The 27,320-nt window shown below is 39.5% G+C and overlaps 1 protein-coding gene across 14 annotated transcripts in view; it reads left to right on the plus strand.

Annotated features, from left to right (window-relative positions):
* TENM3 (teneurin transmembrane protein 3) overlaps positions 1 to 27,320 on the plus strand; it is a 512,354-nt gene that overhangs the window by 267,894 nt on the left and 217,140 nt on the right. The window contains exon 1 of one of the 14 annotated variants that reach the window (XM_065634166.1): positions 8,045 to 8,086. The exons of 12 other annotated variants lie outside the window; for them this stretch is intronic. The gene's annotated coding sequence lies outside the window, so the exon portion shown is untranslated. Of the gene's footprint in view, positions 1 to 8,044; positions 8,087 to 8,227; positions 8,293 to 27,320 lie in introns of those variants that run through there. One more of the 14 variants, XM_065634169.1, reaches the window with a different exon arrangement.

Genomic DNA, 27,320 nt, shown 5'->3' on the forward strand with positions numbered 1-27,320 from the left:
ATTTTAAGGGCTCTTGTATGAGAGATTTCAGGTGGCCTTTGAGTTCCTTCTCTTGGCAGATGACACCAGAGCTTGCAAATCTGTCAGTGTTTGCGTGAAGGTCTTTAGTGAAACGCATTGTTAGCGAAATAATTTAAACGATGGAATTAAGAAATGAGACTGATAAAGTTGGCTGCTGTGGAAATAGCCACTGAACGACAGAGCCGAAGTCCGTGATTTCCGAAGCCGTTTAACACATGTGGATCCATGGTCTGACATCTATGCAGTGGCATGCCAAGCAGATAAATGGAGTATGGGCAAGTGGTAGTGGGAAGAAAGACTTTAGGGATTATTGCATGTGATAACTTCAACATAATATACTGTGTTGTGGAATCCTGCGTGATGGTTAGTCTTGCTTGCACTAAGTCAAGCCCACGTGGTGGTTGTAAGACCTCCAGTACAGACTTATGGCTCTGTGTGTGAGCACCAGGTAAACGGCCTCGCTAAAATGTAGTGAGCTTGTCGAAAAGTCCTGAAGTATGGATAAAATGAATGAAGAAATATTTTCTTCTCTTTCCTCCCCTCTTAAGCAAATGGTAACTTGAAATTATTGGTAGTGTCTACACGCTGTTTCTGAATATGCCACGGCTACTGAGATAGAGTAAAATTATTTCACTAGCAGTTCGACATGTTGGCAAATATTGTGTGTTGGGTTTAATGTGGAAAATGTTCACCTGCTCTCTAGGAGAATTAATATCCAATAAATCACTTCAAGGTGTTCCATAAACGCAATTCTAGATGCACTACAGCACTTAGTCTTGTGTCTAACAACCCACCTATTGTCAGGCATTCATCATCCTCCTGAATGTGTACCATGGGAAAGTTTGTTTGTGTAGGCAGTCCTGAGTGTACATAAAGTGTATGTAAACCCTATTCTTACGGTTTATGAAAATCTCTTCTCTCTCTCTCCTCTTTTTTTTTTTTTTTTTTTTTTTTTTTTACCTGGAAAAGGTAATAAAGTGTCTACTTGACAGCAGCCTGCAATGTGGTTTTTCTTTTTAAGCTAAACCCAAGTTAATATTTTGGAAAGCATTTGTTTTATTTTAAACATATGATTTTTATAACCATTTTGTATATAGACCACTTGCAGGGATATGGCTCACACCAGCTGTCAGAGTAGTGTGAAATAATTTTTATGCCACCTTTCCAAGGCAATAAATGTCATGTAAGCATACACAAGGACAGATATAGTACTTTTAGATGAACAGTCTCAAACTGTATGTTAGAAATCCGTTTGACAGACTTACCCAAAGGATGACACTTTTTTCTGATCTTGCCAAAGCAGCAACTGTATAAAAAGAAAATTTGCTCTGGTGGTTGGGGGTTTTTTTGTTTGTTTTGGTTTATTTTTTTTCCCCAAGTAGTTATGATGTAAAGGGCAGGAGAAGAAGCTGTAATTAGGAGAAAAGGTTTCTTTCTACTGACGGAAAAAAAAGAAATTTGTGACCAAAATGATACACTGAGTTTTCAGTCACCTACAATAAGAAGACAAAATAGAAGATGAAGGACAGCAGCAGCTGAAGCCACAGTCCCGGCCACATAGTTTCTGTCATGATCAGTATAATGCTTATTCCAAGAAATATGTGAAATATTTTTGTGGGAATCACACGGATATTGATTTTTTGTGAGAGCGTGCCCCTCTTTTTACAATATCTTTTCAAAGATGTAATTTAGGAGAAGTGCCTCGAACTTTTTTTTTTTCTTCTAAGATGATCAGAATACAAGTTAAACTATTCTCGAGGTATGAGATTCCAGCTTGTTATTAAGAAGAATAGAGTGTTTTTTCCTAGAATTTGTTCTCTTATACTGATAGGATTGCTCTGCTGGTGGTCTTTACCAATTCTAAGAGATTCACAATAGGGTAGTTTTTTTTCACGAAAGCCAATTCTTTTTGTCAGACCTCTATACAAAACTATTTTACTCGGAATGGATTGTTTCAAACAGCCTACAGATTCCTTGTTTGTTATGAGATGTCCTGTATCTCAGGAGTTTACCTAACAAATTGGCCTCTTTTTCTTTTCAGTTACTTTTTTATGTCACTTTCATTTGCAGTAAATATCTTCCTCATTTTCTTTCTGACAAAAGTGCAAATTTTTAATTAAATAAAAAATCCAGTAATCCAGAGGGATTTAGAGCTGTGGACCCAAGTATTAAATGTAAATCAAAACTTAGTCAGTTGGAAGCTGCGTATTATGGAGATCAGACACTCAGTCTCCAGTTTGGAGCATTAGCTGTGCAAGCAACCGCTGCTTTGCCGCCTTTTCCAGATGAAAGCCGGTGAGCAGCAGCTGCTGATACGAGGTTACTGAAAAAGTGGGAAAGTGATATGAAAAATTAAGGGAGGAAGGTGCCGCAACGGTGCATGTTTCAGGATCTTTGAGTGTTTTCTCTTTAGGGTCCTGAAGTGTGAAGTGCTGAACTGAGTGTCGCAAGATACAATCAGGATTCAAATTCATAGAGTTAAGTTTAAAGAGAGATCTAAGACTCAGATTATGGTTGGATTTTTCTTTCTTCAGTGAAGGGTTTAAATTTTTTCCTAAAATACTATTGCCTTTTCCTCTAAAATTAGGTTAAATGACCTGAAAAAAAGGTGTATTCTTTTTTATTGCTTAATCTCACTACTGTTATTCATATAGCAGTTCTTCTGAAACAAATAGGATTAACCTTTTAGGGGGGGAATATTTCTTTTAAAGGGCTCATTGATACATCATCTAATCCCCAGAACTTCGATGAAAATGTCTTCTTCCTCATCACTTAGCTGCAGTATAAGACAAGGAAAGCAGGTATGCTTTGTGTTCCAAGAACTGCGTTAATCATTCGAAGCATATGTGCCCTTTTTCTCTGCCGGCTGACTGGTACTGTCTGCATTCAAATACAGGAATGTATTAGTGAAAAAGTAACTAAAACTAAATAAGTAAAATGAAAAGCATAATGATCAATATTTATGTCTTCAATAATTCAAATTTTGGAGACCAAGATATTCAATTTGTATAATAACAATTAACTTGTGTTTTCCCACGCCTTTATTCATGACAATTTACTATAGAGTAGGATGATTCTAAGCAGGGCATTTTACTGTTAAACAGCAAAATTCAAGGTATTGTTATGCAAAAATATTTTGCATTTTTTATCTTGTCTGATACTGCCTCGAATTCACTGGGAAATTTGTCAAAGAGCAGAGGAACATTATTTCAGTACATTAATCTACAGCACTCAAAAATCACTGTACATGCATAGACTGGGTGGTTTTGTGTTGCTGTTTGGGGGGAAAAAATAAACAAACCCACACATATTATCCATTTACATTCAAGAAAAGTGTCATAATTTAATCATTTTTTGAAAGGACTATATTTTTGCTTTAACTCTTCTCCTACCCCAGTTTCATCTACTTGCTTACCATTTCCACTTGTGTTTTTAGTGAAATGCTGATCTGAAACTGCAAAATTCTTAATACATTCTTGGAAGGTGTTATAAAAAATAGAGTAGGCTTTATGTGAATGAAAAGGGAACAAAAGTTTATTGTTTTCAGATTTGAACACTGAATCTGTGAGTTCACAATGGTCTTAGTCTGTTCTCATTTAAATCAGCATCATTACTGCATGAAAAAATGGCTCTTCTCGATCTTTACTTGTGAAAAAAAATCTAGTCAGTGTAGTATACTATTTAAATGCTTAAGAGCTACAAGATGTTGGACTCGTAAATATATTTGGGCACATGTGCTTTCTCATGGGAACACATACTACTAATCCTGTTGATATCAGATAGTATTCTCAAGACCTTTATTTCTAGGCAAGAATTTGCCTTTTTAAATACAATTCCAGCAGGAACTGGAAAGCTAAACTATAAATATTTTACTTGATTAAATCTGTTTTGTGAAACAGACATGAGAATGGATGTTGCTGTTATAAATTATACCTTTCCTGACAAAAAATATTTCTCGTAGGTATTGTTTAAATTTCATAGCTTAATAACCTTCTTTTTCACAGGGTCATAAAAACAGGTTCCAAAGTGATGCATTGTGATGCTGTGCAATTTTGGCTTTTAGGTAGATAGTATCTACATACAGTATTTCTTTAAAGTACACCTAGCATTTCAGTAAAAGTAGCTGTAACGCTAATTAACTATTTATGATACAGGATGTCTTAACAAGGCACTTAGGCTACTACTATTCAAATAGGTGAATTAGTATTTGGCTAAAAAGGTGTTCGTTCCCTTTTAATAAAAGTCACTCGTCATCATTAATGTTGATAAATAGCTGAAATTGTTATCTCAATGATGAGAAGAAGAAAGGTTCAGCAATTAGGATAGACCTTGGAAGACTATTCGAGACATCATGTTTTTCGTCTCCCATGCTACTACTTTTGTGGTATTGACAAGTCAGCTTTGTGTCTCCATTTGCCAAATTAGAAATGGGCATGATAAAGTTTTCTACTTTGGCATGACGGCTCTCAGAGAAAATAATAGTAAGGACTGAATCTTTATGTGCTGCAAGGAGCACAGCTACTGGTACCTGGGACTCTCTCGTCTAACGACTGCCCAGAGTCACCTCCAGGGTAAGCTCTTAAGTCCTTTCCAGGCATCAGCTTGAAGTAATGGAATTACCAGTAAGTGGGTTCTGCATGATAATATTTATCTTTAACAGAGAGTATGGCTGTTTGTTACCACCGTTAGAATCCTGAAAATGCAACACAAATTCAAATGCAAATATGAAAGTTGATCGTTGTGACTAAGCTGCAATAGCCCTCCCTCCTCAACCAAATGCAAACCAGCCAGTTCGAAAGCTGAAACAAAACCCTGCCTCCAGAAACTAACCACATTCACAATTCTCCCATTTTCATATGCTCTGGAAAAAATATGAACTATGTAACATGCTATGAAGGCCATAAAATTTGAGCTCTTCTGGATCAGGGAATAGGAATCGGTTCCAAAAGCTTTGAGTTCTCACAAAGAACATCCTGTTAGCAGTTGCTTGCCCTTTTATATCAGCAAGGCCCCAGCTTAGTTGTTTTCACTGATCTAAATTGTGGCAATATGACAGAGTAAGAGAAAGATACATTCCTTCACATCTGTTAAGGCCAGCTGTGCTGTACCTTTCAGTCCTTTAAAAAAAAAGGTAAGTTTTCAGGTGACCCTGTTGGTGACCTGAAAAGGCCACCGTGACTTGAGTTCAGCAGGGTGTGACTCTGTTGCCTGTGAAATGCAGCTTCCAGTAAGGAGAGTAAAAGTGGCTACCATAGTGATAAATGTACCTGCAGATAGCTGCATGGATTAACACAGCTCTAATTTATTCCACATTAAGAAAAAGGACTATAATGAGCTATTAATAAAGACTAAAAATGGGTTCAAATTCAATGGTTAATGCTCTGCATGATTTACTGTAATAATCCTTCTGACCAAATAATTTAAAAAAAAAAAAGTGCTTCTCTCTTTTCCTACAAATGAAACATATATGCTATTCTTCCCCCCCACCTACCCTCAGGGTTTTGTTTGGTCTTTCTACTGTTTGGGCACAGGCAATGTTGGCAAAATGTGTGATATCTGTGCTGGAGTTTGCTTCACCCCTATTTGTCTGCTCCATATAAATATTTTCCTAAGCAAACACCCGTGTTTTAGATGTCTTTAGTGTTGCTCCTAATAGATTTCATAAATCATTTGTGCTGGCATTAATGGGACGGTGGAATCACAGCACAGGAGGTATCAAAGCTAAGGAAAAAATTCCATTGCAGCTGGTTGAAAATGGAGAGAAGAGGCTCCACTGCAGTGACATCCAGGTCTGTTCCAGGACGGAGAGATCAGGGACAGCCAGGTATAGGAAGGTCAGCACTGGCATCACTAACAGAGGCAGAATCTTACTTATTTGATAGGCTGCAATCCTCAGGCAGTGAATGTACAGTGGTATGCATTTGTAGAAAAATGGTACAGAACATATAGGTGGATAATGACAAGGCAGAGATTTTCTAAAGACCTCTTGCCTTCCATAGCATCTAGCTCTCGGGGGACCCAGTGTCCTGCTTCCTGCACAAGTCCATGGCAGTCTCCTGCAGAGGGCTGCAATTACAGGTGCCCTCTGAGGGCAGGAATTCTCAAAAGAGCTCCAGTGTGCTGCATGCGCTAACTCCAAGCATCCAGTTCCCATCTCTCTTTCTTTCAAGATCTGTAAGGATATATGCCTGAATTAATTACTTTACTAAGTAGATTTTTTTCAGTGGCAGAAAGTCCTTATCCATAAGTACTCCATTCAAGCAGTTTGGAAAATAGTATTTGCATGATCTAATACCCCATTTATTACAACTGGACCTTTTGGAAGACAGAGAATATGAGCGTTACTGTGGCATTGCTAGAGACTGGCTTCCTTCACTGACTATATGAGTTCATGATTTCATCTCATACCTCTCTTCTTGGCCGGTCTTGCAGCGATCAGAGATGTGAGAGTCTGTCCAGAATTTGAACTGCAAAGTTTCCAATTTTCTGCTAACCTCCCCACCAACGCTGGAGTGAAGTATAAGTCAGTGGTGAGTGTATTAAAGTTTCTCCTTTGTGCTAAGTCAAAGCACACATAGTGTGTTGCATATTTAACTCGAAGAGCTTCAGTTCAAGATGCAGTATTAGTGCTGTTACTTTGGGATTTTTTAAGTATTTTTCCCCGTTGCCAGCCAAGACTGCCCTCATCAGGACCTGGTTACTTAGCTCATTATTTTCCCCCATTTCACAGAATTCTGCTATTTCAGTCCGTATGGTCTTTGTTTCTCTAGGAAACTGCACGTGGGCACTAATTGTTTGAGCTTGTTGAATATTGCTAAATTTCTTAAGAAAAATACATCTAAAATATGTGATTTTATTGCAGCCTTCTACGTAGCAGTGTTGAAAGATATTCTGGAATGGTGTTATCTTCCCTGGAAGTATAGTTGGGGTTATGATTCCCACAAAGGGGTAATAAAAAAAGAATAAAAATCTGATTCTTTTACTAGAGGCATTAACTTAAGTTTGATTACTAGCTGGAAATGGGGTTTTCCATTTTGAATGAGTACATTTATATCTGCATGTTTTGTAGGCATCTAGTTGTTCTGGCTCACGACAGTATTTCAAAAATTAACGGTGAGTAATGCGAATGCTGTATTTTGTTTCTGTGATTTGATAGCTTTATCTGACAGCTATGATGCATAAGGCAATGCACATGATTCTGCGTCCAGTCAGACTGGGCTGCAACTCCAAAGGCACCTTAGGAGCAGACTTGATTGTAGATTATCGAGTATTTTGAAGTAGGCTGAGTTGGTTATATTCGTGCCCTTACACATGTGAATAAAACCTGTCCCCTAAGGTGGTAAATGGAGCGGGAGGTGTTTCTGTTTCAGCCAACGCACAGGTGGTGTGTGATGAGGTGGTCGGTTGCAAGACCTGAGCACCAGCACCTGTGCATTGGGCCAGGCCCCGGTTTGGAGAGGGGGGCACCCGGCTCTCGCCTTTGCCGCTAGAAATTTCAGCAGGCGTATCCCAACGTGAATCTGCCGTCTGTAGACACGGACCTAACCTCCTTTCCCTAAGTGCCTGACCGACTTCAGTGACAATTTGCGTGGGAAGGAGCGCTGCAGGTAAAGTTTTATTTTGTGTCACGGAAAATCGCGGCTTTGCGGTAAATCCCTGCAAGCCGCGCGGCCCCGAAGCGGCCGCGTCCCCTCGCCTGCCCCTAAGCCGCGTAACGAGCCTTAGCCGAGCCGTACGCACAGCGCTGCAGGCGCGGCTTTGCTCTCCGCTCTCTCCGGGAAGGATCTTTTTGTCTTTCCCCGGAGATCCCGACCTCCAGCTGTACGCGCTCAGGGCCGTTTACGCGGCGAACCGACCGGCCGCCCGCGGCGTCGGCGCCGCGGCCCCGAAAGGGTTACGCGGTGCCAGGCCCGGCCCCCGCTCCTCGCCGGGGAGTAAACACCGCCGCCTCAGCCTATCGTGGCGGCCGGCTGCGCGGGGCCGGGGGCGAGCGGGGCTCCGCCGGGCGGGCCGCCACAGACGGAGCCGGGCGGCGGCGCGGAGCGGCACGGCACGGAACGCTGAGGTGGGGCGCGGGGCGGGGCCGGACCGGGCCGGGGGGGCGGCTGCGAGGGGCCGGGGCGGGCGGGGGAAGGCGGCGCTGCAGCCCCCGCGGCGCGGGGCGGGGGCGGCGTTGGCTCATTCCGCAGCTCGGGCAGCCCTGCGAGCCGAGGAGCCGCCGGGTGGCCGGGGACCGCGAGCCCTGTGTTTGTAGTGTCGCTAAGCCGAGAGGTAACCGCTTTCCTCTTGCTGCGCGCCTTGCTGCGAAAAGAGCCCGACCCGGGGTTTGTGGCCGGGATGCGGTAGGATCGGTGTGAGAAATCGGAGATGTAAGAAATGCGAAGTTTTTGCATAATTTGCATTTGAGGTGTTGCATCTCGCTGCGGAGTGTAAGCCTTTGAGCTCCCTTGCCTAACTCTGCTATGCTTGTATAATGGGAAAAGTAACAATTTCTAATTGTTATTCCTCCGAGAGGCTACGATACCTGCTGTATTTGGGGGGTGGGGGGAATGTGGAAGAGACTGTGCCAGTTCAAAAGTCTAGAAAGAAAAATGTAACTTTACAGCAGTACAAGTTATGCAAATAAAAGTATGGAAAAAAAATCAACCTAGGTGCATTTCTAAAGGGTTGTAAAATCCTTCATTTAAAGCTTAGTATAATCTGTGACATTTGTGTGGGCACCTGGAAAAAAAAAAACCCTAAAGCAAAGCTGTGGTATGGAGGTACAGAGCTGCTGTGAGCAGCCACATTTCTGTCTGCTTCTCATTTAAAGTGCTAGCTCCCTTTTTGTATACCTAATAAATGATACGTATAGAATATACAGCTGTGTCACAAAGTCATTCTGTATTCATAAAGCTTAATATAATCAAATTCATTGCCTAAAGACGGTGTGGTTGAAGATTTGATCCTTTTCACTGAAGTGGAAATACTTTCAGTAATTGAAAGCAGATTCACGTCTGGAGTTGTACAAGCCAAGGTTTTCATTTTTAAAATAAACCTTTTGTTCCCCAGCTTTAAATGTTTCAGTGAGCCATCCAGAGACCTCTGTTCGCTAATTGCTAGGGTAGACTTTAAGGAAGGATTGAGGGAACAAAAACTGAGAAAGGTATGTCAGCAATTAAATTTACTTTAAAATTATAATGTCTGTATTACAGTGCATGAACATACTACTGCAGCTTTTGTGCCCACTATGTTTTAGTTTTCCTGTTAGTTCATGTGAATCTGAATTTGAACTACACATCTGTCTGTAGAGTTGTTTTGTTTTAAACCATCTTAGCTGATGTTCACCTTATTTAACCCATTTACCTCATTTTTAACTGGTTTATTAAACAAAAAATCTGAAGTTTGAAGATTTGGAGGTATACTGATCTGGTCAAGTAAACAAACCTGATACTTTGTGGTGCTAACTCCCCTTTGTTAACTTTGTGCCTGTTTTCTGGCTGTTTCTGTGGAAAGCTTTCAGAAACCTTGCCTTCCGATATGTCAGTGGAGAGAAACTTAAGATATGAACTACCAGACCCTCAGACAAAGAATGGGCTGCTCTCGATCTGTTCCCAGCTTTGAAGGTAGAGAACAATGGAGGGAGAGGAAGGGAAGCACCTTCTGTTCTAAACTCTTTAATCCACAAATAAATTCACTAAAAACGTGTGAAAAAGTTATTGAAAATGCCAAGAGTCCCATATACATTAGAAAGTGTATTAATTGCTTAACAGACACAAGGATCTGATTGCCTGATGTTAAATACTGTCTGTCATTAAGATAATAATTTGTACATTTGCATAATGGTACTAAATAGGCCAGGTTTATTTCCCTGAACTTTCTGGTGATGTGCACTTGGCTGAGGTAGTTCACTTTTCTCTCTTTTCATTCAAAAGATAAGTCTTTTAATATATGCTCAGTAAGTTCAGGTGAAAGTATTTGAGTAAAACCTGGGAATGGGAAAGTGTTCAAGCCAGAACAGAAAATTTAGTTTACCTTTTTTTTTCATCCATCAGATTTGGGCTCAAAAGTGTCAAGCAGCTTGGTAACTACAAGTGAGATGTTACAAAATTTTTTGATTCATTGCTCTGCAACTCTATGTGGAGAATGGCTTCATATGTTTCACAGTATAGTTTGTGTTCCTTTGCTTTTTTTTTTTCTTTCAAGCCATTATAAAAAGGCTGTTACAATTTAGCAACAAACTCACAACAGCAGAACCTTTACAAAAAGTTTTAATGTTTAGATTGTTTTCATTTATTTGTCATTTTTACTTTCTAACTTTTTCACAATAGAATTGAGAACATGTAGAGTAGTACATTTCATGCAGTATGGGATACTTTTTTTTTTCCTTTTGAAGAAAAGCAGCTGACGTGGTAGCTGTCTAAAAAAATTATAATCGATACTATAGCATAATGTAAATTGTCATGTACGGGTTAATTTTAAAAGTCCACAATAAGAATGCTGCTAAGCACCCATCAGTGTATCATGTAAACAGACCCAACTTAAAGAATTTGTCTTGAGCTGTATTCTTGCATTTCTAATGCATATCTATGAAGATTTAATGTGATATATCAAATTACTGAAATGATCTGATAAGCAATTATAAGATCAGACTTTACAACTTTTCTTTCTGTAACTCGTTTTGCATCCTAATTCACTTGTTGAACTAAACAAGGAAAAATAAAAGTTCACAATACATATACTTCATACAATGTAGACATCTGAGCAGTGGTATCAGAAAATAATCAGCGCTGTATTGTTTTCCAAATGAGAAAAGACTTTAGCTTTCCTGTTTTTTGTATATGTCTACAAAGATTTTATTGCTGGTTATTTCATTCTAAATACATCTATAGGCTTCATTCTGTGTGGGCTTGAAAGACTTTCTCAAGAGGTAGTTAAAGATTTATGCATTTCAGAATAGAAAGAGGGCTTCTATGTGCTCAGTGATGTACAGAGAGATGACGCTGTGAGCTGGTGACCTTGGTAATGGTTTGAAAATGTATGCATCTTTTAGGTTTGAGCATGTGAAGATTTTAAACAAAATAAGGAATCGTGATAAAATAAAGCAACTGTAAAAATAAAATGCTTCTGTAGTTTTCTAACTAAAGTAAGTTAAGCTTTTTAAATGTTAGGGACAAATAGAAAAAATTCCTTCATTTTAAACTCTGCCCAGAGCAGATAGGTGGCTAAAGTATTCTGAATGAGTGGAAAATAATCATTTATCTTCTTTGCCTATGATTGAAAGAATTGAATTATACAGGAAAACTTCAAAATTCACTGCGGGATGACAACAAGTCACATAGTCTTCTTTTGGGACTGGTTGGGGCAACCATTTATCCAAACTTGAAATGGAAATAATAGTTTTGTGTAAACCACCAAGTCGATGGTTTATGAACCAAGTCCTCTAAATGTAAGAAAGTGATAGAGTTCTCATATCTGGAGATAGTATATCATTCAAGTGGGATCTACATGGGTTATGATTTTGAGACCTAGCTTAGAGTGAGGGGCTTGTTTATGACTTGTTACATACAGCAGAAAGAGTTTTGCATAGCAATACCATATGAATCATTGCAGATTGCAGGTATTTGATAAGGTAATCAGTGATGATAGAAGCACTGATTTTTGTATTGGGTAGTAGAAGGTATCTTTACAAGAGGTCTAAATTCTGATATATTCAGAATTCAGGAGTCGAATCTAGATTAAGAAGTGTTCCAGCAAAAGATTTAATCAAGTAGCTGAACACTTTGAAATTTGGACAAACTACCTCTACAACTCGGAGTAACGGTGGACTGACAAAATGGAAAAGGCAGATATTGTTGTAATTTCTGAAGTTCTGCATTATGGTAAAACTCTGAGTAAACATGTGTAACAGGTTTTCTGCTTACTGTACTTTCTGTGGCAAAGGAACAGCGATTTTCGCAGTAGCAGTAAGCTCACAGATCTCTAGTATCACGTCAACAGTGAGTTAGGTGGTTTTATCTTTCCGATACCACTTGCTGTTCTTCTGCCTCTTTCTGGTGCTTGCAGAGGATTCAGACCTATACAACAGTATTTCTAAGATGCGTAAAAGAAAAACAGATTTAGAAGAAAAAAATTAATCTAAAATACGATCTCTTGCATGCAACTACAAAAAGGACAGACAAGTGCTTTGCCTGCTTTTTAATTTTTTTTATCCTGTTTCAGTTGTTACTAGTCCAAGTGCTATTGACGTGGGGAGTTTTTTTACTTTATATGAAGAAGAGTTATTGTCCTGGGGAATGCTTCGGGATGCAAGAATATATATGAATTAAAATTAAACAAGAAAGTAACCGCTATTATAGAATGGTATTATTTGGGCATTTTTCATCATTGTATAAATCACAAGGAAGCATTACCTGAAGCTTCCAAATTGTCGTAAATGCCAAACTAATTTTTAAACTACTTCAATTTGCATCTCTGGTATAGTTGCTGACCACACACAAAGGAAAAAAGAGAACGGAAATGCTTCTATGAGAGCAGCTCCTAGTTTGATTATATAGACCTGCTGTTTCATAAAACATAATTGTATCCATGTATGAAATATAAGCAGTTCCAAATCTGCAGAAATTTCAGACTTGTTAATTTTTGCAGAACATTTTTCCTTAGTCAGAAACTGCGTTAAAGAAAAGACTGTTGGCGAGGGAGTTGTAAAAAGTAGTCTGGAAAGCCTTTTATGCTCTTTCTTTTAAATAAAACAGAATTGCCTTATGTAACAAAGTTAACTTTGTTAACCTTTTGTAATTATTTAACCATTATTTCATTTTACCCCCTGCTTAAACATCGTACATTAATGCAATAGACACCTGGCTGTGCTCTTAAAAGTTTATTTGTCTTTCAATTCCTGTGATAGTAGGGGGCAGTATATCTCCTTAATTATCTTTGTTCAGGGAAATGTTGAAAGGCCAGGGTAGTTAAACAAGGCCATTTGGATTTGCAATAAGGTCGAAGTCAGATGCAAGGAAAGTGGTTAAATGCATTATCATCTTATTGAGCACATCATCAGTAAAGTGACCTTGATGGAGGTGGAAAAAGCCATTTGGCTATTTTATGACAGCCACCTCTCTGCTGGCTTTATCCCTGCCAGAGAGTACTTCATATAGCTTTATCACAGTCTCCTCTTGTTGCTTTGAAATCTGATTTTTCTTAATTACAGATAACGAGTTAAAGGCTGAGCATTGACATGAACTTTTATAATAATGGCAGATTCTAGTGCTTAAGAGTTTATCCTCTGGCTTGGGAGATACAGAAATTTCTCTAAGTTGAATATTAAGGTGACCTTCATGTTGACTATTATATGCCTGCCTTTAAGGATCTCTTAAAGATAATAATTGTTTTCTATTAATGCAAGCTTTTATTCTACTACTTTTAAAACTGTTTTTTAAGTTACCATAAGGACAGGCAAGCCAACTTCCAGGCTTAGCAGCAGGGACACTATTTGTTTTAACGTGTGTATGTTTTTATAAAGATACTCAAACCATGGGAGGCCTGTGGCTACGCTGGAAACAAATAGTTTAGAAAATGTATAACTAATGCTCAAATTCTTGTGTCACTTATGCTTTGTAATGGCAGTCAATACTGATGCCTTAAAAGCTTACAAAAGCAAAATTTTGGCTGTTGCATTTGAGTATTTAATCAAAGTACTCTCAAACATCCATCTTCCCTTCCCTCCTTTTTAACTGTCTTTTCTCATTCAAAAATGGTTTTGTTGGTGATTTGGAACAAACAGCGTCATTTTAAATTTCTGGCTTTGAAAAGACCTTGGAGCTAGTTTTACTTTTTATGGCGCTGTCTATACAGGCATTGGCATAATTATTATGGGAATTTAGAAGTAAATGTACAAAATACAAGGGACGATGTTATTGGGAAAACTGGATCCAAATTTGAGCACCTTAAAATATAGGTTAATTGGCTGAATCTCACAGCAGAGCATTAAAAATTGTTAGAGGCTAGAGGGAATGATTTATAAGAAAAGATGAAAAGAAAGAAAAAATGTATATAGCATAGTCAGTGCAGATCAGTCATGTGATAGAAGAGCCATCTGCATGATTTTTAAAGACAATATAGACTGAGATGGTATATCTAGATGCAGTAAAATGAAATTAAGGATCAGAAAAATATCAGGTGCATCTCAAGACACATTTTGTAGTGGTAACATCCTGGAGGTTATGGAAAATATCTCAGCACAACTGGTAGAAGTCCCATTTTTTGAAAGAACAACTATTACGTTTTTTATGGCATAGTGTGTAGTGTGGCTCTTATAGTTTTTTTTTTCCCCCCAAGTTTTGTTTACATATTGCTATTTTGAAGGTAGATGTATTTCACTTCCACTTTACAACGGATGGTCTCTTATTCTTCAACACATAGGTGATCTCCCAAGAAGAGAGCAGGGTTCTTCTTCCTGTCATCACCTCTGCCTTCAGAGCTAGAAAGCATCTCGTAGTTGTGTCTCCTCACAATTTTCATAGTAGTAAGAAAGCACATTACCCCTGGGTATGCAATACTTTTCTGAGACCTTTTGCTTCAGTCATTAGGATTTTAAAGTTTCCAGCTGCCAGCAATGTTTTGGTGTAGTCTTTAGCTCTGGGTGGTGGAATGAGAGTGTGTATTCAGCATGAAGCGTCATCCAGATGGAGAATCTCCCTTTTCACTTGTGCTGAGTTCCCCTTCTTCTTTACAGACTTGCCCTGTTGATCTGCTTGCCTGTGTGATGGAAGTGCCTTTCCCCCTTGCAGTATAAAGAATTTTCTTTCTGTTTAATTATTCTTGCATCCTCAGCACTCCTCTGGTACTTTCATTCATGTTCTGCCATAAAGCAGGAGGATTAGCTGTGTGTCCACGTGCCTATCCAGAAGACAGGTCTTTTGAAGGCAGACACATAGAGCCGGAGTTTGAAAATGCAATTCTGCCTTCTCCCTCTGTCATACTCACTTTTCCATCAGATAACTCCAGGAAGGTCACCGCACAGATACGCCTGTCCGTTGTCTTGTAATGATACCGAATCTTAAGATCTCTCCCATCAACCAAGAGACAAGCAGTGAGCTGATGGATCTTATGCTGAAGAGGATCTCACTGTTCCTTGACAAGTGTGCTGAAAGCACTGTCAATATTTGAGTCTTTTTCATAGCCTAGAAGTACCTCAAAGAATTTTTCTTTTCCTCCCTGTCTTCCTTTTCTTTTACTCCTCCGTCGACCATTTTGGTTTATGGAGCCAGGCACACATTTCATTGCCAGGAGAGTTTCATTTTAACAGCTGTCCTTTCTCTAAAACACACAGTAAGGTTCGGTACAGTAAATAAGCATCTTCAGAGTATTTCAAATAGTCTGATTCTGCAAACCCTGCTACTCCTCATTTGTGCCAGATCCCAGTATTTACCACTCTCTTTTTCCCCTTAGGTCAAGGAATCTCAAACAGACTTTTCAGACAGACGGTTCCTCTCTGGATGTAAACCTTTCTCCCCAGTTGATTTTTTTCTGAGTGGAATCTGGATAGTATTTCCAGTTATTCCTCAGCAGCTCTGCTAGCTTTTCGCAGAAGAGACCTGTGTATTATTTATCAATTCTCTTTTCTCATTCCTGCCCTCCAGCTTTTACATTGCCCCCTCATCGTAGTCCTTTCTACCTAATCCTAATTTACTGCTGATCAGAGCCGTGGCAGCAGAACCAGTTACATGAGGTGAAAAAAAGAATAAAAATGAAAACCTACATCAGACAAAGTTATGTTTTTGCCTTTGAGGTAATTGGTTTTGCTTGCAGTGATCTTGGTTAAACTGGGCACAGCTGAGCGTTCTTCATCTCCCTTGTATATTGTTTGCCTTTGTTTCCTGTACTGCAACTGTACCCCATAAAATAACAGGTAACAAATCATTCTTTCTTAGTGTTTGGTTTCTCTGCAGCATAGAACAGAGCTTGTGCTAGAGTCTGTTCTTTGATTTTTTTTTTTTTTAATGTCTTTTTGCATGCGGTTTTGTATGTGGGTGGAGTTTCCATGTGTGTTCTTGTGCCAAATGTGGTTAGTATTAAACTTGTATGTGACAAACTACGTGGGGGTCTTTACTAAGAAATATGGAAATGTACTGTGGGTCCTATTCTAGCAGACTCTGAATTACCGTAGTTCCATGGAGTAGGTTTATTGGGTGTATCTGTATAGAAACTATGACCTTTATTAACGTAATTTGTAGACTGAGCTATCTTAATCTGAAACAGCATATGCACGCATGCATGTGGGTTTACATTTTAGCCAAGGGAAGGAGTCCCCTACTACACCCAGCTGGCTGATGTTCCACTTGTGCTTGTGGCTGTAACACAGTGACTCTTCAACATTATACCTGATTGCTGCCAGAAACTGTTAAAAAATGTCCTAGAATTGAGTAGGTAAGAGGCCATGGATGTTGATAAATCCAGAGGCCTGGCAAAGCAGTAATGCTTGAGAAGTATTGGTTCTGTCTGCCTGCTGAGAACCGCTGGCAGCTGTGGGGTGGCGTGCTGCTGGCCAGCAGCTGTGGCCACGGGGCGTTCCCTCCTTTCTCAGACTTCCCAAATCCTGTGATGTGGTGGAAGAGGGCAATGAAAAGGGGGAGAAAAGACCAGCCAGGTGTCTTTCACTGTAGAGAGTAAAACAGATTTTAGAGGAAGAGAGACAGATGCATAGGCTTTGTCTATGCTAACAAAGGGAACAAAGGTCTGTTTTCTGAATGTCATGACATGAACATCACTGATGTGCACATGTCCTTCACCAGCAGCCTGAGGACCTCATTCATAGGACCTACTGGGAGCAGTCCCTGGTCCATACCCTTCCATGAATTGGATGGATGTTACCTGGGAGAGCACTGGTTGTCAGAGCCAGAAATGAAGGCAGGAAAAGCACTATCAGTTACAAGTTATTGATGATTGTGTGCCAGTGCTTTGTTTCAAGCTTGCACTAAAATGCTTCTATTGAGTTAGTACAGATGTAAGGGTTGAGCCTCAGGCTTATAGTAGAGATAAGAGGGAGAGAGTAAAACAAAGGCCCTTGCAGGGACACACCTGTCGGCTCTGAACTGATTTGTGTTTGACAGAAGCCATTAAAACTTTCCAGCTTAACAGTGCAAATTCAATGACAAATTCATCTAGTATGTCTGTCTTGGAATGTTTTTCACACTACCATCCTGCTTAGGTCTGGATCTCTTTGTCCTTTTTCTCTCCCTGGTGATTTTTGTATGGGCCTGTTGGGGGTTGGTGAGAACCCTTTTCGGTGTGGTCCTGACAAACCTGGAGCAGGTGTCCTGCTTTTCTTAACAGGTAGAAGCTATTTCCACTTTACTAACTCTTGATTCAACGGATTCACTTCCAGCTTTAGGGACAACCAAATCATAGTTTTGCTTGCAGGTTGGTGGTGGTGGTGTTTTTAATTGCTTTAAAAAAAAAAGGCGCAAGAATATGAAATATCAGTTCCTCTTCAGCACTCAGCCTAGCTGAGTTGCTGCACGTGTCTAACTACCTTGCATGTACCAGTTCTTGCCAAATTTATTGCTCCTCTATCAATGAAATCAGCTTGAAAAAAGCTCAGCTTTGCCTCATTTTCATATACATTTCTAACAGTTTTGAGACACTTAGAAATACTGCAGCTCGTATTAGTAGTCACAATTTCTTAAGTGAGATGATTAAGCATCAAGAAGTGTTCTAATGTGTTTTCTAATGTGTTTTCTGTCTATGCAGTACATTTTTTAGTTCGTAGAATCAAGTACTTATCTTACACACATTCTATCCTAGAAGTCATAAACCTTTGTACCATGATATTCCTATTGCTGCAATCAGATTTTAAGTTGAAAAATGTATAAATATTCCCTTTGGCTACCTGTCTGAAAAGCCTAAAGAAATGCACTCAACTCCTTTCTAAGTCAATTGTAACTCACAGTAAATAAATGGATTCAATATCTCTGTGTGGCAGAGGATTGACCTAGCTAGCTTTTGTTTTGGATGGAACTGTACCTGCTTTTGTAAAATCACCATTGCTCTGTTTAAAGAAAATTATTAGCACGGAAGCCAAATTTTTGTAACATAGGGACCCTGCCAGCCAAGCTATTAATCAGTTATTTACAGCTCTCCCGTTCATTCCAATGGTGCTTGTAATTCTGCAGACAGACCTTCTACTTTTGCTGCTGCTAACTCTGGTTAGCTCCTCTCTGCCTCAGTGGGATTAAAATAGAGCAGAAGGAGAAAATATTTGTTTACTTTTCACAGCCAAACAGGTAATAGGCCACTGTCACTGTGGCCAGCCTTTAAGATATGTCATGTTTTGAGGTGACACAGGGTCTTCTCTGTGAGGAGACATGTGTGCTTGTGCAGTTGGTGTGCCTTCTGTCCGGACAGGCTGACATTTTCAAAAGAAGATCCCATGGTAAAAGTCTCACTGAGTGGAAGGAGAGTTATCTTATTGGTCTGATCAGTTAGGAAAATGTACCAACAGCAAAAATAATAATGTACACTTTTCTCTGAAATGTCTGAGTTTTGCAAGTATCTATGATATAGTTAGTAAAGCAGTCACTGTGCTCTTCCACATGGTGAACTTGCTTCTGTCCTTTATATGTAGTGTAAGGTGATGTGCCAAGTGCAAGGGAACAGGATAACCCTGTTGAAGAGGAACAAAGGCTTCATCTATAAAAAAACTATATAGAAAGTTGTAGAATTCAATGTTGGTGGTATATACAGTGTTTATGGAATCACTGTAATTACACATCTGTGGTATAAGCAAACCAGTATCAAATCAATGGACACACAGGTTATATATGATTTCCTATGTTTGTTTTTCTGATAGTTTATTCTTGTAATTTCCTGAGCCATGCCAAAGAGAAGACCATGAAAGATACTGCTGTTATTTTCTGTAACTTCAGATACCCATACTTAAAATCTGTGCTATTGTGAGCTATTGCGTGTCTACTAACAGAAAACCTGAAAGTAATTTAGCTAGAGCCTGGTAAGGTAGGAGTCCTTTGGTTGTTCGGACCACACCCAGTGTTCCAGTAAGCTTAATGAACTCATTTTCGAATACAAAAAAATTACAGATATTGTTAGAACATATTATATGTACATTTAAATATAGGGGGTATGTTAGAGTTATTTGAGGAATGTGTAATATGGCGTCATCATAATGCCTGTGGATTAAGTGACGGCTCAAGTTCCCTGTGCAACCCGAGTAAAACTAAAAAACCTGTTGGAGGTCACAGATGGGATCTGAAGTCTGAATCTTTGGAGTTTCTAGCTCGTATTGCGAAATAGGAATCATTGCATCCCAGAATTATTTCAAGATAGCATGAACTAGTTGGCTGAGAGCATCCATCCCTGTTGCATTCAGCTGTCTCTGCAGAGATAAACCCCAATGTCCCCAGTTTCGCATTGCAGCACCAGGGCTACCTGAGAAGGCAGAGGGTCAGCATAGCTCTGGTGCAGTTTAGTTGGAAACCACTAATTCAGACTGTTAGAGCAAGGCGTTGATTATTAAAATAATGTTTCCATTTATAATAATAATATTTTATTAATATTTACTAAAATATCTTAGACTCTTAAGGTTAACAAGCTGGAAGAAATCTGAAGCTTTTTATTTTTTCCCTACCTTTTCAGAGGAAATTTGTATGCAAGCTGACTAGTATACCAAATTTCAGCCAGATGTGAATTAAAACTGCTAAGTTCTGAATGCTTGCAAAACTGAGTGCATAGTGGAAATGACAGCTTCAGCACAGGACTGCCAGGAGCTGCTATAATAACTTAATATTTAAAATGCAATAAAATCAGAAATAAGCACCTCTAGATTTTCAGGTTTCAGAGGGAGATTATGACTGAGACATTGTTTCTTTAGATGAATTTCCTGCTATGTTACAGCTACAGCACTAGCAGGTCTTTACATGCCTACAAGAGTAAATCAGTTTTTAAAGAGGTAGTGTATGAAAAACTAGCAAACAGCTTTTTGCCTTTTATCTATATTACCTATATCTATCATCTATATCTATCTTCATTACAAATAGCTGTTATCTTTGAAGTGTTCTCTACTGGAGTAGACTTCCCTGAAACAGATGCCCTGTTTATGTTTAATGTGTCTTGATGCCTTGCTTGGTTCTTCTCAGGTGGGGAACTCTTAAAATCACGAAGTAACAAAATGTTTCTTTATTTATTGTATGGGTTATGGTGGTGTTAATTGCATGTACTATTCAGATAGTCAGCATTTGAGGATCGTTATCTTTTTCATTCTATGAAAGACCTGAGCAAGGCGGAAAAGCCATTTACTGAGAGAGTTGCTTGTGTTGTTCTGAGGCATCCTCTTCTGTCTTTTGTACTTCATCATTGATCACAAGCACTCAAATGGGTGGTGGGGGGTTTTTTTTGTTTATTAAACACTCTCGAATGAATGATTTGGAAACCAATTTTTCAGGAAGGAGGCTAATGGGAATATTTTAAATTTCTTCATTCACATAAAGGAAAAGGATATTTTATGTCATTATTTTCATTGTAACGTGTGCATAATAAAGTATTACCAATGCTATTAGGCACCTGACTACAAGCTAATTTTATTGGATAGCAACAGGTTGCAAGTGTGGTTACGTTTCAAATCTCGAACAGGTATAATATTTATGACAAGAAATGCAGTAAAAGCAGTAGTCCTAGCCATCCCTTACAGAATACTGAACAGTTTAACACCAAGAGATTTAGGAATCCAAATATAATGCCTTATCATGCTAAGGCATAGCCTGCCTTATGCCTAAATATAATCTTCGTAGTAGTTTACACACTTGTCTGTGACTGATGTCAAAACTTGTCTCTTGCATGTTAAGATGTTAAAACTCACACCTGGAGCCAATAAAATAAATAATCTTTGATAATGTGAGTGGAAAATGGGTAATAAAATTATTCATTAGTGATAAACAGAATTTAAATGTCTAGGTCTCCAAGGACCAGAAAAATGTTTTCCTTTCATCATTTCTAAAAGGCGTTTTGTGTAATGCTAGAATTTCTGCATGAATAGGTATAAAAAATCGACCAGTCAGAAAGTCAGACTAGTCAGCTGAAATATTTTTAGTAGATATTATTTTTCTTCATGCTGTAGAGCTGTGAGAGGCAAATTGCAGACACTGGATTCTTCAATATTGCATAAAACAATCTTTAAATTGTTGAAGAATCTGTGGTTTAGTAGCCTATGTAAAGTTACATCAATACTGTAAAATGACACATTTGTTAGTATGTGGAGTAACAGCATTTTGATTGCAAACTTAGTTTGTAAATACCAGGAGTGTGTTAAAACAGTGGCACCATTTTTTAACTGTAAAAGATCCTATACTGGCTCCTGCAGATTTCCAGAGTGAAACACAGGATCACCTCTTGTAAGAGGTTATAAGTTTAGAGTTATTGCATAAAACATGTTAAGGATATAATGAAACAGAAGCGAAAGCCGTTTGCTCTCACTTCTGGTAGACCATAGCTCTTACAGGAACACACGTTACAGGCTTTTCCGAAAATGTTTCTCAGCACAGGGGTATCAGCAAGCCCTGCCACCCATTCACAGTGCTAGATACATCTATTAATATTATTTCAGTTTTAACTGAGTTCTCATGATATAATTGTATCTATGGTAGAATGTTTACTGGCTTAAATTTGTTTCTTTAGAGGTGTCGTTACTTTTTGACCTATTTCTATTAGGAAAACTAGTCTACCATCACATGCGCATCTCTTGCAATTTTTATAACAAATAATAATCCCTAAGTGGTAAATATTTTGTTAACTATTTCACATTATTATTTTCCTTGTGAACTTCATGGTGGTATTTTAAACCAAGAAAAAAAGTAATTGGCTATGCAAAGAAAATACTGACAGAGGCCGCTCACACAAATGTTGTCAATTAAACCAAAGAAGTATTACCCTATTCTGTGTAAATGTAGAGAGTTTGCTATAGGGGTGCTCCAGTGACTTAAAACAGGTGCTTGAAGAGAGAAACTGAACTTCTGCGTGTTAGGTTTTTTCCTGCCTGCGCTATCACAGTTATATCCAGCCATGAAGGTTTATCTCCACTATACTGGCAGTCCAAACTAAGTTTTGTTCCTAAAGCTTTTCAGTGAAAAAAAAAAAACAAAAACCAACCCTCTGAGCTAAATCCTGGTTTAACTCTGATTCAGCTGGCTGCCTGGGATAGGGTGCAGGGTTGTAGCACATGGAGAAGAAGGATGGAAGTTGAACTTCATGTTGCTGTGCAATATTTGGATTTACAAGTTTATCTAATGGTGATCCATGGACACTGTGCCACTGCTTGGTGTAGTACATGCTCTTTTTCAGGGTGGCTAGTGTAACTGAGAGAGGCATTGATGATAAGCTCTTGTTTCAGATGTACTTGGTGTAGGCATTACTTGTCTCTGTTATGAAAGCATTTTCTGGCAGGATTTGTCTGTGTTTGATTTCTTTAAATCATGGGGTTTTTTTAAAAAAAAAACAGGACAAATTCAAGTAGCTGGAACAAGGTGCTGTTTTGGAGTTTGTATAATTATTTGTAGTACAGTGAGCTGGCCTGTATTTCAGAAATATGCTTAGAATTTGTTTAAAATGAGAAGAAAATAGCAATGTGTCTTCAAGTGAAAACCTCTTCAGTGCATGTGGTTTACATTTAATATCTTAATGTGCTATGCATTCATTAATTTAATACAAAAACACCATCTGTATAAAAAAAGATCAAACAAAATAATTGCTGTTTTTTCTCACATTGAACAAAGCAGTTGCCAGATAGCACACAGCAGGAAGAAGGAGCAAACACCTTCCCCCTTTTTCCCCCACCTCTGGCATCTGGGGTACAGTTTTCTTTTATACTTTCTCCTTACCTGTGTGGTACTCGCCAGGTACTTTCCACTAAGGAATTTGTATGTGTGAGCTGTGCTTAACTCCCCAATGGCATTTTGATGGCTCTGTTATCCATTCTTACTGATTTGGGGGGACATTCCCACAAAAGGAGAGATGCAGCCCAGTGTACTTCATGCTGGAAGCTCACTTGAAATGGCCTAAAGGCTGCATCCCTTTTTTCCAAATGCCTTGTTCTTAAATCTTCCTAGTTCTTCTATCCCTTCTCCTTCATATCTGCTCTGATTTTTTTGTAATTCTTTATTTTTTCCCTGTGGGCTTATTTTGGTTGCTTGGTTGGTCAGTGAGTTGTTTTGTTCCTCTCTCTAGACTTGGGTTCCTTTTTGGTGCCTCTTTTACTGTCTCACAGGAGCCAGCACTGCTTTTGGCTTGGATTCATCTGTGATTGGACCAGACTACTTAGTTCTGTTTCAGACCAGTGGCTTGACAACTAGACATATTTTTTAAGCAATATATGGTGGTTTAAAGGGGAGAGCAGGAGGTAGGCTGGGGCACGTCTGGGGTTTCAGGGAGATGTGAGCAGCAATGTCTCCCCTCCTCCAGCCTTCCTCTCCATCACTGCTTTCCTCCCCAGTTGATAATGACCTTTTTGTTAGCTCAATTTAGTCGTAGTGAAAACTTGAGATTATGAGAAGGGCTCCATTCCTTTTCAGGAAACAAACTCTCAAACTGCCTTTCAGTCAATGCCCTGCTAGAAGACGTACTGACTTACAGGACTGCAGATTTCCATATAGATCCAGTCTTGGATGAAGTAAGTGTCACCAGACAGAGAGAAAAAGCTGTGCTTAGGCTATCCTTGTAAGAATTGTACTTACTGGCTTCAGTAAGAGCAGGACTGGTTGCAGGATTAATTTTAAGAAGTTCCTCACCACTTAATCCACAGCAGCTGCTGATGTGCTGTTCAGTGCATCTCCTTTTACTGTTACTGCGTTTCTGCTCAGTCCTGGCCGTCCCTAATCCAAAGTTAGCATTGGTGTGGGTGGCAAGGTTGGAAAACAGTGAATTAGGAAATGAAAGGTAGCTTACTTGCTCTCTTGAGGAACCAGGACCTTGGCAGTTTGCACTGGAAACTGTCTTTATGCTTTGTGCTTTCAACTTGGTGTGGGAGGAAGGATCAAATCCTCTTCAAATTTCAGGTAATTATTAAGTAACTTATTCTAAGATTAAATCTGCATTCTTAAAGGAAAGCTATGAGCCTTGAAACATTTCAATTAGTAATACTTTTTGGCTTCAAAATGCTTTCAGATTACCTGCATGCACCTCTAAAGAGATACAGTGGAAGTTGTAGCTAATTATGGGAACTGCAAATTAGCATTGTAATTGGCTAGCTTTGCCTTCCTCCAACAATAAAAACAAGCCCAAGCTTCTTGCACAAACTCTGAATCTGTGAAGTAGATAAGGTGAATCCTAAAAGGAAAGCATTTATTAAGAGTGAATCATAAATTATTGGCATGCATCTGAGCAGACACAGTATCTATCTCAATTTTAGAACTACTTTGTTACTTTTTTGCTTCAAACCCTGCTCAGGAGCATTGAATGACTGGCATTAAGCAAAATATTGGGGTTTGTTTGCAAATAAATGTGGATGGTCTGCTGGAAAATGAAGATATCCAACTGAACTTTGCTTGCTTCCCGAATAGGCTGCAATGCTGCATAAATTTGAACAAAAACCCCACACTTGCAGTATCTTTGAGGATACTGTTTTCAGATGGCTTTCTTTTAGTTTCTAGCTTGCCATTTTTACTCTTAACTGCTTCTCAAGGTTGTCACCCACAGTTTCAGAGCAGCTCACGCTGCTGCTTGTAGCTTCTCTGCAGACTACCCAAGGCTTCATATTTATCAAGCACTGCCCTGTTACTCTGTTGTGCTAGTTGATGGAATTAGATATGAAGTACGGTTCCTGCTTATGTCAATAAAATTTTGACAAAGGCCCCATCTACACCAGCAGTGTAAGACATGCAAACCATAGGGTCTGGGACTAGAACGGAGAAGTTCTTCACTAGCCCAAGTTTACAGGGGCTCTGTTTTTGCAAGTGTAACAAGATTTTGTATGAGGATTCAAATCTTTCCTATTTTATAGGAACTCCCTGTATGATTGTAAGAGACAAGATTTTTGAAGAAGTCTGTGCTCATTGACAGGAGATGATAAGAAAGGAAGGCCGTTCCCCCTATTACTACCCTAATCTTGGGGTAGAGTCGTGCTCTAAGGCTTGGGCTAATCTTGAGCTAACAGTTTGACGGCTGCCAGCAAACATAATCCAGAAGAAAACAGGCACAGAAAAAGGGGCATAGTTTTCTGTTGGGTTAGCAAGTCGAGTCACCTCCCCTTGCAGATATGGATGGGTAGTAAAGTGGGAGGAGTTGGGAATGGCTGGTTGGAGCAGGGGGAAGGTAGAGTGGGGTATCCCCTTTTTGGTGGCAGCTCAGCCTTAAACTATGACTTCAGCCTTTGTTTGCAGCACTGATGTCTAATACCTGTGATCTTTTAAAAACCTGCATCCTATTTTGCATCTTTTTTAGCATTCAACTAAAGGCATTCATTGTGGCAGAATGGCTTGAGTTACTGTGGTGTGATACTTGATTTTGTGGCCCACCTCAACCTCTTACTATTTAAGTTCTTTTCCTTGCATTTGGAATGTCTGTAGGGTATGCTCACATTAGTTAAACATGTACATTGATGTTTGCAGTATCAGTGGAAGTGAAGGTTTCAGTGCTGACTTGCACTGTACTTGCTATTTATTTACTTTTCGTGCTACCCAGTGGGATATGAGAGTGAACTTGTCCTGCTCTTATTTGAGCCTCAGTATGCTTACTGTGCACATTTGTGCAATTGCTGTGAAGAAAAAATCACTACAATAGACTCGTAAACCTGAGCAGCTGTAGGGGCTTTCTCTGCAGAAAAATAAAAGGAGTCTATCCCGGTTGCCCTGAGAGTTTGCGCTCTCTGGCTTGCTGCTACTGTGCCCTGGCAGCACAGGAGCACCATCCTGCCTGAAAAAACACTCTGCAGTACAACCTGAACTGCAGTCAGTCCTATCCCCCAAACTCTGCCACTCAATCTTGTCCCTCTCCTGGTTTCAAGCACTATTTACTCCTTAGAAACACCTCTCAAAGAGCTGCATGAGGTGCATGCAGGCAAGCAGTTTTAAATAACATGGCTCCTTTAATAGCTAGTCTTTAGAGCAGAGTAAGGTGAGCTAAGCTGCTTGATTTTCACAGAGCTGAATGTTTGCCCAGTTCCTCTGTAGCATACACCCCTAAGGAAAAATGACAGTCTGCAATCACTTCAGCATAGCTAGATGCCATGTAAGTGTCGTACAGTATCCACAGTTGGTTACTCACAGGTTATAAGGAAGCTGCTTTTTGTTGCAACTGCACTGCTATTTGCTTATTGTTCCTTGAAAAGAATAATTATATTGCTTGGCTTCAGGTACTGCTTGTGTACCTCTGTTATTCGCTGCTCATAATTGTGCATGTTTGTAGAACCAGGTAGTTTCCTGTTTCTGTGAGAGGCGATGAGGAGATATTTTGAAAGAATGAGAAATGAAAGCCCTAAACCTTTAGGGGTGGGGGGACGGACACCACCCACCTGAAAATGCTTTGCTCTCAGTATGAGAGGTTTTTTGCCGCTGGTTCCTCAACTTTACTGCTGCAGCGATTTAAAAATCCACTGGACAAAGCCAGATAATAATGGATGAAACCAGGCAACGATGGGCAAAACTGGACAGTGAAACAACAAATCATTCCATTGCTCAGTTTTTATTACTGCTCTCTCCTAGCACTTCATTTCGTGCAAGTCTGCAAGGGAGATGGAGAGAGGGCAAAATTCAAGGAAGAGATATCCTCTAATCTTGTAGCCTGCCAGGGAGGAAAGGGTGGGCAGAAGGACTGTGTGTGCTCCTGGCGCCTTCATTTATGGTAGTGCAGGTTTACTATTTACCAACCAAATGGACATTTAAAAGAGAAGATGAATACTGGAGAACATCAGCTCAAGCCTACTATGGCTGTTAGAAATAAGGCTTATCTGATAAACAGTATCTCTGAAAGGTCATTCTACGTTTTAGTTGTTTAACTGCAGGCTCTTGCTAATTGATTTAAAACTTGCGAGATGAGGTTTGTTCCTTGGTTTTGCTAGGAGCGAGAGCTGTTAGATGTGACATGAGGCTGTTCAGCCTTTTCGGGCAGCAAATCTCTGCTAAAAGACCTCCTGTTAGCAGTGTTGCAGGAATACGCTCTTGATGCGTGGCCCGGTGGGTGGGGACAGCTCTGCCTCCTGGCGCTGAGCCTGCACTGGTGCTGGGTCTGAAGCTTGTCTGAATTTTGAACGAGTGCACGAATGTCTCCATCTTGAAGTTCAGTTTTTTTCCTAAACAGGCCATGCCCTAAAAAGCCTTTTT

This window comes from Caloenas nicobarica, chromosome 4, assembly GCF_036013445.1.
Source record: "Caloenas nicobarica isolate bCalNic1 chromosome 4, bCalNic1.hap1, whole genome shotgun sequence".
Classification (NCBI taxonomy): Eukaryota; Metazoa; Chordata; class Aves; order Columbiformes; family Columbidae; genus Caloenas; species Caloenas nicobarica.